The sequence below is a fragment of the Pongo abelii genome, chromosome 1 (assembly GCF_028885655.2).
Source record: "Pongo abelii isolate AG06213 chromosome 1, NHGRI_mPonAbe1-v2.0_pri, whole genome shotgun sequence".
Lineage (NCBI taxonomy): Eukaryota > Metazoa > Chordata > Mammalia > Primates > Hominidae > Pongo > Pongo abelii.
The window spans coordinates 117,967,628-117,981,790 of NC_071985.2; the positions used below are offsets into that span (position 1 = coordinate 117,967,628).

The 14,163-nt window shown below is 41.4% G+C and overlaps 1 protein-coding gene across 1 annotated transcript in view; it reads left to right on the forward strand.

Moving 5' to 3' along the window:
- Positions 1-10,714: 10,714 nt before the first annotated feature.
- Positions 10,715-14,163, forward strand: part of CSDE1 (cold shock domain containing E1) — a gene marked incomplete at its 5' end in the record, with an annotated part of 41,062 nt that continues 37,613 nt past the window's right edge. Inside the window, 1 exon segment of the mRNA NM_001133212.1 lies at positions 10,715-10,773.

A 14,163-nucleotide genomic window follows, 5' to 3' on the forward strand; every position in this document is an offset into this window, starting at 1 on the left:
CTCTCCCACGTTCATGTAATTATTGACAAAATCCATTTCAGTACAGATATATAACTCAAAGACTGTCTTCAAGGGCAACAGGAAATCATCTCTGACTTCCTGTCTCCCACCTCTAGACTTTTTTTTTTTTTTGGAGACAGAGTTTCTCTCCTATTGTCCTGTTGCCCAGGCTGGAGTGCAACGGCGCGATCTCAGTTCACTGCAACCTCCACCTCCCGGGTTCAAGCGATTCTCCTGCCTTAGCCTCCCAAGTAGCTGGGATTACAGGCATGTGCCACCACGCCCGGCAAATAGACTCCCTTTTAAGAATACACCTAAGTCAGGTCCAACCAGAATATCTCCCTCTTGATTAACCCAACTGATTAGAGATCTTAATTATATCTGCAGTAATCCCTTTGCCATAAAAGAGATATAAGTGATACAGCTTCTTTTATCCACGTTTCACCTATGCTTAAGATGGGATGATACAAGACACGTACGACGCCAGTGGGAATCTTGGTGGCCAGCTTGGAATTCTACCTACTCCAGTGGCTTTTAGCAGCTTGGAATAAAATCCTGGAAACCATGAAGCACTCTGAGGAAATGTTACATTATCAGTGTTTTTGGTGGGCTCAAAATAATTCTATGTGGGAAAACCTGGATATCTATGAACCAAAAAGATTCAGCAAGATGCACCAATGGATGGTGGGCTAAAATTTAAGCAAAAACAGGGTATTTATATGTTTGCGTTAATTCCTAGAGTTGCCATTACAAATGAACTCAAACTGGGTGGCTTAAAACAAATTTATTCTTTCGTAGTCCTGGAGACTAGAATTCTCAGGGAGAATGTGTTCCATGCCCCTCTCCTAGCTTCCGGGGTTGCTGGCAATTCCTGTTCCCTGATTTCTAGATGTATCACTTCAATTTCTTGTCTTCATATGGCATTCTCCCTGCATGTCTCTAGTCAGTGTATAAAATTCTCTCTTCTAAGGACACTACTCATTGGATTCAGGCCCACTCTAATCCAGTATGACTTTATCTTAACTTGATTACCTGCACAAAGGCCCTATTTCTAAATAAGGTCATATTCTAAGGTTCTGGGTGGGAATGAATTTAGGGGGGACACTATTCAATTCAGTACATTACCAAAGCATTGCCCTGCCCCCAAATACTAATTACAAAGGGAAAAGTAGTAATTTTACAATGGAGAATCCTGGCAGACATCAACTGATTAAGGTAAACATCGTTAATAATACACTTCAACGGCTGGGCGAGGTGGCTCACACCTGTAATCCCAGCACTTTGGGAGGCCGAGCTAGGTGGATCACCTGAGGTCAGGAGTTCAAGACCAGCCTGGTCAACATGGTGAAACCCCGTCTCCACTAAAAGTGGAAAAATTAGCCGGGCATGGTGGTGGGCACCTATAATCCCAGCTACTCGGGAAGCTGAGGTGGGAAGATTGCTTGAACCCAGGAGGTGGATGCTGCAATGAGTCAAGATCGTGCCACTGTACTCCAACCTGAGCGACAAGCGTGACCTCATCTCAATAATAATAATAGTGATAATACACTTCAACATTATGTACCCCTGATTGTGAGCAATGAGAGGCACATAACCTCTGTAGTCTTCTTCCAAATAATGTATAACCTCAATCTAATCAAGAGAAAACATCAGACAAAACCAAATTGAGGGAAATCTGCAAAATAGCTGACTGATACTGTTTTAAAGTATATATATATAGAGAGAGAGTCAGTGTCTCACTCTGTTGCCCAGGCGCACTGCAACCTCTACCTCCTGAGTTCACTCCGCTCACTACAACCTCTACCTCCTGAGTTCAAACAATTCTCGAGCGTCAGCCTCCAGAGTAGCTGGGATTGCAGGGGCCTGCCACCACGCCCAACTAATTTTTGTATTTTTATTAGAGACGGGTTTCACCATGTTGGCCAGGCTGGTCTCAAACTCCTGACCTCAAGTGATCTGCCCGCCTCAGCCTCCCAAAGTGCTGGGATTACAGCCATGATCCGCCACACCCAGCCTGTTTCAGCGTTAAAGTTGTAAAAGACAAAGACTAAAGAACTGTCATAGAAGGGAGACAAAGGAGACATAAAAACTAAATGCAGTGTGGGATCCTAGATTTGATCCTGGAGGAGAAAATGGACATTGTTGGAATAACTGGTGCAGCCCAAATTAATTTTGTATTTCAAGTCATATTATCATGTCAAAGTTGATTTCCTAGTTTTGAGAATTGTTCTATAGTTATGTAAGCTTAAAACAGGAGAAGCAAGTACGGGGTGTATGGAAACTTTCTGTACTATTTTTCTACCTCTTCTGTAAGTGTAAAAATCTAAAAAAAAAAAAAATTCATCCCCCTGATTTCTAATGAGGCTGGGTATAATTTCAAGTATTTGCCTATACAGGTTTTAAAAAAAATATGGACTTTCAAGTCTTTTCTCCATTTTCCTTTTCTTTCCTTTTGGCTTCTTCTTATTAATGTATTATATATTCATGATACCAATACATTTTTTATATAATGCAAATATACTAGTCTGTTGATTTTTTAAACTTTTTTATGTTGCCTTATGATGAATGGAATTTTTAAAATATGGTCAAATTTATTACTGAAAAGAAAGAAATTCAGAAGAGTTAGACTTTGTGAAGAAGTTTTAGGAATACCTTAACAAATTTATTTTGCCTTTTTTTTACTTCATATACACACAAAAGGGAGACATGATTTAAATCTATGTCTAGGCCAGGCACAGGTGGCTCATTCCTGTAATCCCAGTACTTTGGAAGGCTGAGGCAGGAGGACTGCTTGAGCCCAAGAGTTCAAGACCAGCCTGGGCATCGCAAAACCCCGTTTCTACAAAAAAATACAAAAATTAGCCAGGCGTGGTGGTGCATGCCTATAGTCCCAGCTACTCAGGTGGCTGAGGCAGGAGGATTGCTTGAGCCTGGGAAGTGGAGGCTGCAGTGAGCTGAGATCATGCCACTGCAATCCACCCTGGACAACAGAGATCATGCCACTGCAATCCACCCTGGACAACAGAGTGAGACCCTGTCTCCAAAAAAAAAAAAGTTTAAAATAGCCCTTTCAATAAATATAAAAATTCTAAGTAGTGAAAGTTTTATTTCATAATTGTATTAGTCCATTCTTGTGCTGCTATAAGGACATATCCGAGACTGGGTAATTTATAAAGAAAAGAAGTTTAATTGACTTTCAGTTCCGCAAGGCTGCAGAGGCCTCAGGAAACTTACAATCATTGCAGAAGGGGAAGCAAACACGTCCTTCTTCACATGGTGGCAAGGAGAATGAGTGCTGAGAAAAGGGGGAAAAGCCTCTTATAAAACCATCAGATAGGCTAGGAGTGGTGGCTCACGCCTGTAATCTCAGCACTTTGGGAGGCCGAGGCGGGTGGATCACTTGAGGGCAGGAGTTCAAAACCAGCCTGATCAACATGGTGAAATCCCATCTCTAGTAAAAAAAAAAAAAAAAAAACTCAAAATTAGCTGGGTGTGGTGGTGCATGCCTGTAATCCCAGCTATTTGGGAGGCTGAGGCAGAAGAATTGCTTGAACCCAGGAGGCAGAAGTTGCAGTGAGCTGAGATCATGCTATTGCACTCCAGCCTGGGCAACAAGAGCAGAACTCCATCTCAAAAATAAATAAATAAATAAATAAATACAAATAAAACCATTAGATATTGTGAGAACTCACTCACTATCATGAGAACAGTGGCACAGGGGTAACAGCCCCCATGATTCAATTACCTCTCATCAGATTCCTTCCACGACATGTGGACATTATGGGAACTACAGTTCCAAATGAGATTTGGGTGAGGACACAGCCAAACCACATCACTCTGCCTATGGCCCCTCCCGAATCTCATATCCTCATATTTCAAAACATGATCATGCCTTTCCAACAGTCCTCCAAAGTCTTAGCTCATTCCAGCATTAACCCAAAAGTCCAAGTCCAAAGTCTCACCTGAGACAAGGCAAGACCCTTCCCCTTATGAGCCTGTAAAATCAAAAGCAAGTTAGTTACTTCCTAGATATAATGGGGGTACAGGCACTGGGTAAATATACCCTTTCCAAATGGGAGAAATTGGCCAAAACAAAGGGGCAATAGGCAATAGTCCCCATGCAAGCCCAAAATCCATTACACCAGTCATCAAACCTTAAAGTTCCAAAATGATTTCCTTTGTCTGACTTGATGTCTCACATCCAGGTCACATTGATGCAAGAGGTGGGCTCCCACAACCTTGGGCAGCTCCACCCCTGTGGCTTTGCAGGGTACAGCCCCCCTCCCAGCTGCTTTCACAGCTGGCGTTAGGTGTCTGCAGCTTATCCAGGCATACGGTGCAAGCTGTCAGTGGATCTACCATTCTGGGGTCTGGAGGATGATGGCCCTCTTCTCACAGCTCCATTAGGCAGTGTCCCAGTGGGGACTCTGTGTGGGGGCTCCAACCCCACATTTCCCTTCTTCACTGCCCTAGCAGAGGTTCCCCATGAGGGCTCCACCCCTACAGCCAACTAGTGCCTGGACATCAAGACATTTCCATACATCCTCTGAAATCTAGGCGGAGATCCCCAAACCTCAATCCTTGACTTCTGCACACTCGCAAGCCCAACACCATGTGTTAGCTGCCAAGGCTTGGGGCTTGCACCCTCTGAAATAACGGCCTGAGCTGTACCTTGGCCCCTTTTAGCCACAGCTGGAGTTGAATTAGCTGGGACTTAGGACACCATGTCCCAAGGCTGCACATATCCCAAGGCTGCACAGAGCAGGGGGTCCTGGGCCTGGCTCAGGAAACTATTTTTCTTTCCTTGGCCTCCAGGCCTGTGATGGAAGGGCTGCCATGAAGGTCTCTGACATGCCCTGGAGATATTTTCCCCATTGTCTGGATGATTAGCATTTGTCTCCTCATTACTTATGCAAGTTTCTACAGCCAGCTTGAATTTCTCCTCAGAAAATGGGTTTTTCTTTTCTACTGCATCATCAGGCTGCAAATTTTCTAAACTTTTATGCTCTGCTTCCCTTTTAAATATAAGTTCCAATTCCAAACCATATCTTTGTGAATGCATAAACTGAATGCTTTTAAGAGCACCCAAGCCACCTCTTCAATGCTTTGCCACTTAGAAACCTCTTCCATTAGATACCCTAAATCATCACTCTTAAGTTCAAAGTTCCACAGATCTCTAGGGCAGGGGCAATATGCTGCCAGTCTCTTTGCTAAAGCATAGCAAGAATCACCTTTATTCCAGTTCCCAACAAGTTCCTCATCTCCATCTGAGACCACTTCAGCCTGGACTTCATTGTCCATATTATTATCAGCATTTTAGTTCCAAACTTTCCCACATCTTCCTGTCTTCTGAGTCCCCAATTCTCTAGGAATTTCCAAACCTTCCCACATTTTCTTTTCTTCTTCTGAGCCCTCAAAACTGTTCCAGCCTCTACCTGTTACCCAGTTCCAAAGTCGCTTTCACATTTTCGGGTATCCTTATAGCAGTGCCCCACTAACTCGTGGTACCAATTTGTTGTATTAGTTCATTCTCATACTGCTATAAGGACACACCCAAGACTGGGTAATTTATAAAGGAAAGAAGTTAAATTGACTCACAGTTCAGCTTGGCTGGGAAGGCCTCAGGAAACTTACAATCATGGTGGAAGGGGAAGCAAACATATCCTTCTTCACTTGGTGGCAGGAAGGAGAATGAGTGCTGAGCAAAGGGGGAAAAGCCCCTTATAAAACCATCAGATCTCATGGGAACTCACTATCACAAGAAAAGGAGCATGAGGGTAACTGCCCACATGATTCAATTATCTCCCACTGGATCCCTCCCATGACATGTGGGGATTATTCGAACTACAATTCAAGATGATATTTAGGAGAGGACACAGCCAAACCATATCAATAATGAAAATGGCTACATATTTTCTTTTAGAGCTTTAGGGTTATTTTATTTATTTATCTATTTTTAAATTATACTTTAAGTTCTAGGGTACATGTGCACAACGTGCAGGTTTGTCACATATGTATACATGTGCCATGTTGGTGTGCTGCACCCATTAACTCATCATTTACACTAGGTATATTTCCTAATGCTATCCTTCCCCCCCTCCCCGAATCCCACGACAGGCCCCGGTGTGTCATGTTCCCCTTTCTGTGTCCAAGTGTTCTCATTGTTCAATTCCCACCTATGAGTGAGAACACGCGGTGTTTGGTTTTTAGTCCTTGCGATAGTTTGCTGAGAATGATGGTTTCCAGCTTCATCCATGTCCTTACAAAGGACATTAACTCATCGTTTTTTGTGGCTGCATAGTATTCCATGGTGTATATGTGCCACATTTTCTTAATCCAGTCTATCATTGATTGACATCTGGGCTGGTTCCAAGTCTTTGCTATTGTGAATAGTGCTGCAATAAACATATGTGTGCATGTGTCTTTATAGTAATGGCTACATATTTTCTTATTAGTAATCCATAAATGATGACCTACCATACAATCACTACTGCCTTGGATTCAATAAAATAAGTGTAATTTACTCATTCAGTGAATACTGTTTAAGTATTTACTGCATACGTAAGTCACTGTGCCAGGTTTTGGGGATACAATGATGAACTAGAGAATTGAAGCTTATGCTGTAGTTCAGAGGGATGAGCAATAAACAAATGGAAACTGATAGTTTAGTGGGTACTTTTACTTTAGAAAAGGCCTTTGTAAGGTGGTAACATTTGACCTGAAATCTGAATGATGAGAAAGTGCCCAAAGATTTGGGCTAGAACATTCCAGGCAGAGACAACAGTAAATTCATGGGCCTTGAAGTAGGAACAAACTTACAATATAGGAAGAACCAGTCAACCAGGGGTTAGAGAATTTGGTGGGGACTATATCATTCAGGGCCTTGAAGAGCACAGTAAAAGAGTTTGGATTTATGTTAAATACAATTGGATTTCATCAGGATTCAGTTTAAGTTAAATTATAAATATTCTGTTGCTCTACCCTTCCCTCTATTAACTGACTCCCAGAGCTACAATGTTAGCTGGTTACTTTTGGTGCAGCATTTTAGCATGTCCACATAATTATCCCATTAAGTGCAATTTTAACATTTTAAAGGGAAGCAATATATAAAGCTTTTGCATTCTTATTTAAATTCTAATATTTTATTACATTAGTGGTATTATGTTATTCTTATTTATATAATGCCCTTTAACTGTTTAGAGGCTGGTTAAAGAATAAAAAGTTTTGGGTTGTAGGCCTATAGGACCAAATCTTAATTATTTACATTAATTCTTATGGAAATAATTCTTCTTTATGAATGTTTTTGCTCTAGAAGTATTATTTCTGTTCTGAAACCTTGGATGTGGACCTCTTTACCATCCACTATTATCATAATTTTATCCTATTTAATGAAATATTTTTTAAGACCGTGTCTCATTCTGTTGCCCAGGCTGAAGTGCAATAGCATGATTATGGCTCACTGCAGCCATGACCTCCCAGGCTTAAGCAGTCTTTCCCATCTCAGCCTCCTGAGTAGCTGGGACCACACATGCATCACCACGCCTGGCTAATTTTCCATTTTTTTGTAAAGACGGGGTTTTGCCACATTGCCCAGTCTGGTCCGGAACTCCTGAGCTCAAGCGATCCTCCCACCTTGGCTTCTAAAGTCTGGGATTACAGTTGTGAGCCACCGTGCCCAGCCTATCATAATTTTATAAAAGAAGATCCTCTTTAGTTTTCCTAAACAGGGAGGACGTGTCAGAATAAAAACAACTCTTAAAATCTGGAATAAATTTAGCCTTATTTAATTTTTTTAAAAAAGCTCTATATTGACCTAATTTTTCTCATTCAACAGAGAAATGACAAAAATCTCACCCACCGCTGCTCAAGAAAACCTTACAAACTGTAAGAAATGCTTACTTTTGATTCTAAAGTAGACTTCAGAGATAATGTGCTTATTGATGATTGCAGAGGGAAAAAAAGCACACAATCATTATCAATTTCATTGTCTAAGTTTTTCAGAGTAGAAAACTAAGTATGATGAATAACTAGAAATAATTTCTCAAATTTTTTTCTGATGGTTCCTTAACAGACTATCTTCCCAAAACCCATGTCACCCTGTTGCATAGGAGATGGTTTTCCAAAGTGATTTAACAAGTTTCTGATTTAATTTAAAAAAAAAAACATAAAAAGATAACCACATTTTTTCAGTTTTTGATTTGACTTCAAAATTCATCTGAAAAAAAATCATTATGTAGTGATCTAATAATGAAGCCTACCTCTGTTTATGGGTTTTACTTGTAGAAACAGTAAATCATGTTAACTTGTGATTTATATCAAATTGCTCCACCTGTTACTTTCTTTAATGCATTAGAAGCTAAAATATATATTTCTGGGTTTATACAGATTTGCATTTTGTGTTAAATGTAAATTGATATTAATTTTGGAACAAGGAGGAATTTAAAGGAATTTAAAGGCAATTGGGATATATTCAGAATGACGATGATGAAATGATCATATAATTAAATAAGGTTTTCAGAAGCTATGTGTAATGGTAGAAATCAAGGCTTTATCCCTTCTTATTAATAGTAATTATATTGATATAATTTATAAGACTTTTTTTTTTACATTTCCTACTGCTGTGATATTTGAGAATGTATACTAAAAGTAGAATTACCTAATTACCTAATTAGTTTCACATGACCTCATATCTAGTGCAAGAGCCTGGTACATTTTCTCTATAACATTAGATTAGAATACACAGACCAGCTGTATTGCAGGAAGGGGAGATCTCGATTGGGTGAATTAAACAAAACAGCTGGTTTGAAATATTTACATTCTGGGCCAGGCGTGGTGGCTCATGCTTGCAACCCCAGCACTTTGGTAGGCCGAGGTGGGCGGATCACCTGAGGTAAGGAGTTGGAGACCAGCCTGACCAACATGGAGAAACTCCGTCTCTACTAAAAATACAAAATTAGGTCGGGTGCGGTGGCTCACGCCTGTAATCCCAGCACTTTGGGAGGCCAAGGCAGGTGGATCACGACGTCTGGAGTTTGAGACCAGCCTGGCCAACATGGTGAAACCCCGTCTCTACCAAAAATACAAAAATTAGCTGAGTGTGGTGGTGCACGCCTGTAATCCCACCTACTCAGGAGGCTGAGGCAGGAGAATTGCTTGAACCCGGGAGGTGGAGGTTGCAGTGAGCCGAGATCATGCCATTGCACTCCAGCCTAGGCAACAAGAGTGAAACTCCATCTGAAAAAAAAAAAAAAATTTACATTCTGTACTTTCCCAGAAATATATTCCAATTTCTAATAACTTATCATGCTGTTGTGCAGTGCTATTTATTCAACAAGCTTTTGAGAGTTGTTGAGACCGGGCACTGTCAACAACCAGAGATGCAAAGATGAATGTCATAAGCTCTGTGCTGGAGTATTACTACCTAGTAAAAACTAATAATTACAATAGAGTGAGCTATGAAAGCACTGAAAATGAAGCAAATATTTGTGCTTAGGAAAGCGTGGGAGGGCATCAAAGAGAGCAAAGAGGCAGTTTTGAGGTGTTATACATGGGACTGGACACCAGCAACAAAGGTGGAGAGGAAATTTTTGAACAGAAATGGGACACGGCCTCCTCTTAGAATTCAAGAGGCTGAATTGAAGGTTGTCTTTCCTTCATTGCACTTATTCAAATGTGTATGTTTAGATTTGTTTTTGTGATCATCAATGACGCTAGACTAAAAGTTCCTTGAGGACAAGTCTATATCCGATTTTCTTTACAACTGTATACTTTCCAGTGATTACACATACAACATGTCAAATAAATGTGTTGTAAGCAAAAAGTGGGTAGGAGAGTTCTCAGAAGACTGGCTGCTCATTATTTATCCAATACTGTCAAGTGAGAGAGCCAGTGAATCTGTGAAAACAAAAGCATTGAATCTGGGAAAAGCATTCCTCTCACCAGAGGAGCATGCTCTACTATCTGACAGGGGATAATCCATTGAACTTCCTGTGGTCATAATTACCCATTTTTCTCCTTCCCCCACTGGATGAATCATCTCTTTGCTCTTATTTCAACCTTTTAATTGCTGATTCACCCTCTTTGATTACCTGACACAACAGGAATATCTTTGGTAACTTGAAAGGTCAGTTGACTGAATTTGTTTCATTTTGTTTAGTGATTATGCAGCCTTGCTCACTCTTGTGCATCTGTTGCAATGTTGTTCGTGGAAAACAAAGGTCTCATTTAGATTTCTAAATTACCTTGCTACAAAGCTGACTCTATACTAATGAAATTCGTCTAAAACAGTAGACGTAAGAAAGAATGCTTGCACTATAAGAAGAAACGATGTGAGGCCCTTCCGGATTTTTGCTGGGAAAAGATAAATCATTTTTTATGACTCCTGAGTATACCCTCAGAATTGTTCGCCTTCAAGGTTTACCCTATTATTGCGGGCTAAAACGTATTCAAACGCTCAAAGACTAGAGACGCCTAAAGCCACCCGCCACCCCTAGTGTCCAGGAGGAGTCAGTAAACACCGAGACTGCTTCCCGCAGCACACCCAAGAAGGAATGTAAGGGAATGCAGCCACCATGTTGGTTGTGGTTAAGTGCAGCAAACTGCTTGGCGTCACTTAGCCCTGCTGCGCAAGCGTATTGAGAGTACGCTTCACTCCGCCCCTTCTCGTGCTCGCGCTCGGAGCCCGCAACTCTCGCGAGAGAAGCGAGATTTATTCCTACGTACCGGGCCGTGCTGCTTATGGCGGCGCTGGAGAGGGGGCGCTGAGCTGTTGGGGTGAGTACGACCTCAGGGTCCAACTGGGGGTAGCAAAAACTCAGGGGAAGGGCTGAGAATAAGACCAAGACTAACGAGAAAGCTTTCTGAGTCAAGGTGGGCACTCGTAGAGCTCTAGGTGGGGAAGAATGCACCCCGATTCCCTGTCCTGGGCTTTTTCATACATCTCCCTTTCAACTGCCTGGGCCTCATGTCAGGTCGCAGAGCTGAAACGAGGAGTTGAGGCCAGCCGGCTGCGCGTGGTGGTAGTGGTGGTGGTGACTAAAGTGGGGGGAGGGAGCGAAAATGGAGGCTCCGACCGCAGCCAAGATGGAGGCAGAGGGTGCGGGGCTCGGGCGCGGAGGCTGCTGGGATCTGTAGTCTGACTGCTTCCCCATCTGCGGCTTGGCTGGGGAAACGGGAACTACATGTCCCGGCGGGCGGGGCGAGGGGGTGGTGGCGCGGTCCTTTGTGTGAGGTTGGAAGAGCCTGAGACCGAGAAGAGGGGCCTACTTTGACTCTGGACCCTGTAGTTTCCTGGCCGTTACCTGCTTGGGAATCTTGACTACCAGTACCAGAGCGCAGTGCGGCAGTGGCGCCTTCTTTGTGTATAGACTGAGACCCTGCTCCATCTAGATATCTTAGGGGAAGTGCTTAAAGACACCTTTCCCCAGCCACATCTGGCACAGTAGTGTGGCGGAATTGACATCGTTACTCCAGTCACCTAGAGCAGGGTCCCAGCACCCAACCTTCCCCTCATTGTCTCCCCTTCGACGTCTTGAGAAAGGGAACCAGTCCCTAATCTTTTAGGCACGTGGCTCCCACCTCTTTATCTTGGGGAATGGGCGTGCGCCCTGAAAGCTCAGTAGTGTCCTCCCTTCCACCTCCTGTAGTTCTCATGGTGCCAGCGCCTGGCCCACCCACATTGTGCAATGAACGGCCTGGCTTCGTCATTCTATGTAGAATTTTTTAGAGTTCCCCCGTCGGAGACAGCTTCAAATTTTTACCATGCTGTTTTATCAGTACGAAATCTTAGTGCCAAGGTTCTTTTGCTTTAAGGTTTTCCCTTAGAAACACCCAGATGGTGGCCGTCTTGCTTAACTCACAGGTGAAGCAGAGAACGCTCCCTGAAACAGGCTTGAATTTGCAAAGAAAATCTGAACGTTGTTGGGCAAGTTAATTTTCGTGTTTTGCACCTTAAATGAGTAAAAGAATATGGCGCTCTTTAAACAGTTGGGAGACAGGGCGGAGAGGGAGAATGCTCAAAGGCACTGTGGTAGTTAAATCTTTTTGAGAGGCTTAAATTTTCATCAGGCTGGTATGAACTGGCAGTTCTCAGCCACTGCTACTAACCTACTTTTTTAGAATGTAGGTTTCAAATTATAGCCCACAGATATAAGCTACTGTATACTAAAATGCTGAGTAATTTTCATTTTGAGTAACTAAAGGCAAACATTCTTGATACTACATTGAGGAGCACTATAATACGTACCTTGGTTTTCTTTTGGTACTAACCAATAATGGATATCCCTGGTGTGGGTAAGGAGGGGCTTTATATACTTCAATAGGGATATACCTGAGTCATAAAACCTAGATAAATATACGGCCTTCTTTTTGTTTCGTTTTAGCCCTGGGACTAAAATAAAAGAGAAGGTAATAGTTTGGTTTTGCAGCTGTTCTGGATGTTTACCATCGAGATGAGTATTTATAGCAGCTGAGTTGAAAACTAAAGTATTTGAGGCACAGAAGATAGGTTTTCTTTTTTTCGTAAGTACTGACTTAAGTGTGACCTTTAGCGAGTGTGGGTGAAAATCTGGTAAAGTCCTAGCAAATCAAAATTGAAAGTGTGAAAGCTGACGTGCAGTCTGGCTTTACCCTCTACCCTTATTTTCCCTTCTCCCCACCTGAAGACACATCGTGTAGGGCCATCGATTTTTGTTTTAAACAAACAAAATGCTAAAATATCAAATTATGCTGGAGTATTCATAACATAAAATTCAGTGTTCCAATGGTTTTTATTGTACAGTTCAGTGGCACTAAGTCTATTGAAACTGTTGTGAGAGCCATACTTTCAACAAGGTAGTTAAAACATGGAAATTTTGGACCGATGTTCTTTTGGACAGATTTTTGAGGAGTTGAATTTCAGGACTGTATTGCAAAATGAGATAAAAATCTTGATCTTGTTAAGTAAACACAAAGAATTGATGTGCCTTCTTCTTAGCTTTGTCTTTGCAGAAAACAGAAGAGGAAGCACTTTGAGATCTATTTTGTGAGCTTTAATAGCTAGACTGTTTTAAGTGGTGAAACTACTATGGTGAGAGTGACTTGCTGTTAAATCCCTTCTGCCCAGTCAGGATTTTAAAAATTCTTTTGTTTTGATATTAGAATGTTTTCCATTTGCATGTGTGGGTACCTAGTTAAAAACAACACAAAACTTTTTAATATTTTAATGTCCTTTTATGCTGAGGTAAAACAGTGTGTGGCTGAAAATGATCAGTTTCCCTGTGTTGCACATGTAAGCTATCCGTTGATTTGCAGCTACTGCCGGTACATAACCACTTATTTGCACTTCTGTTTCTCCAATTTAGTAACAACAAGCTTCTATGCTAGATACTGCCTACTTTTATTAGTGAAAATCTTTGCTCAAGACCCTTACTTACATTTACTTCCTGTTGCTAATTGGCACAAAAGTACTTTTTTAGACCCCTGCTCAGTTTATACCTACTCTGTGGAATATGGTAGCTGCCAGCCACGTGTGGCTATTGTGCACTTGAAGTGTGACTAGTTTGAATTGAAATGTGCTGTGTTTGTATAATAACATTGGATTCAAGGAATGTAACAGTGTCAATTTTTTTACATTGATTGCCTGTAGAGAATAACATTTTAGATATAATTGGTTAAATAAGATGTTTAATTAAAATTCCTTCTGTTTCTTTTGACTGTAATATGGTTACTAGAATTATAATTACACTGTATTTCTGTTGGACACTGCTGGTCTGTGGTGTCTTCTGATGTGTCTAGAGTGTTTCTTCAGCATCTTCCCACACTGCCATTTGTCCTGCTTAAAAGTATTAGACTTCTGGGTGTATGTATAAGCAGTTAAGTGATAGATAATTTTAAATATCTCAGTAGCTGTTTAGATAATTAATCCAGCACAGTTGTTACTACACAGATACAAAAAGATAGTTGCGTCTGTTTGATTTTTTTATTTTTACTCAACAGGTGACTTAGGTTCGTTAATTATCTAGACTTTATCATTTACCTTAGATCCTAAAGTAAAAATGAATTAAGACCTGTTAAGCACTTCAGTAATAAAATGTGGTGCTCAATGAAATGTCAGGCAATAGAGAAACTTTTCAGTCCTGTGCTACCTATTTGGGTCTTTGTTTTTCCTGCCTAAAAGAAGATACT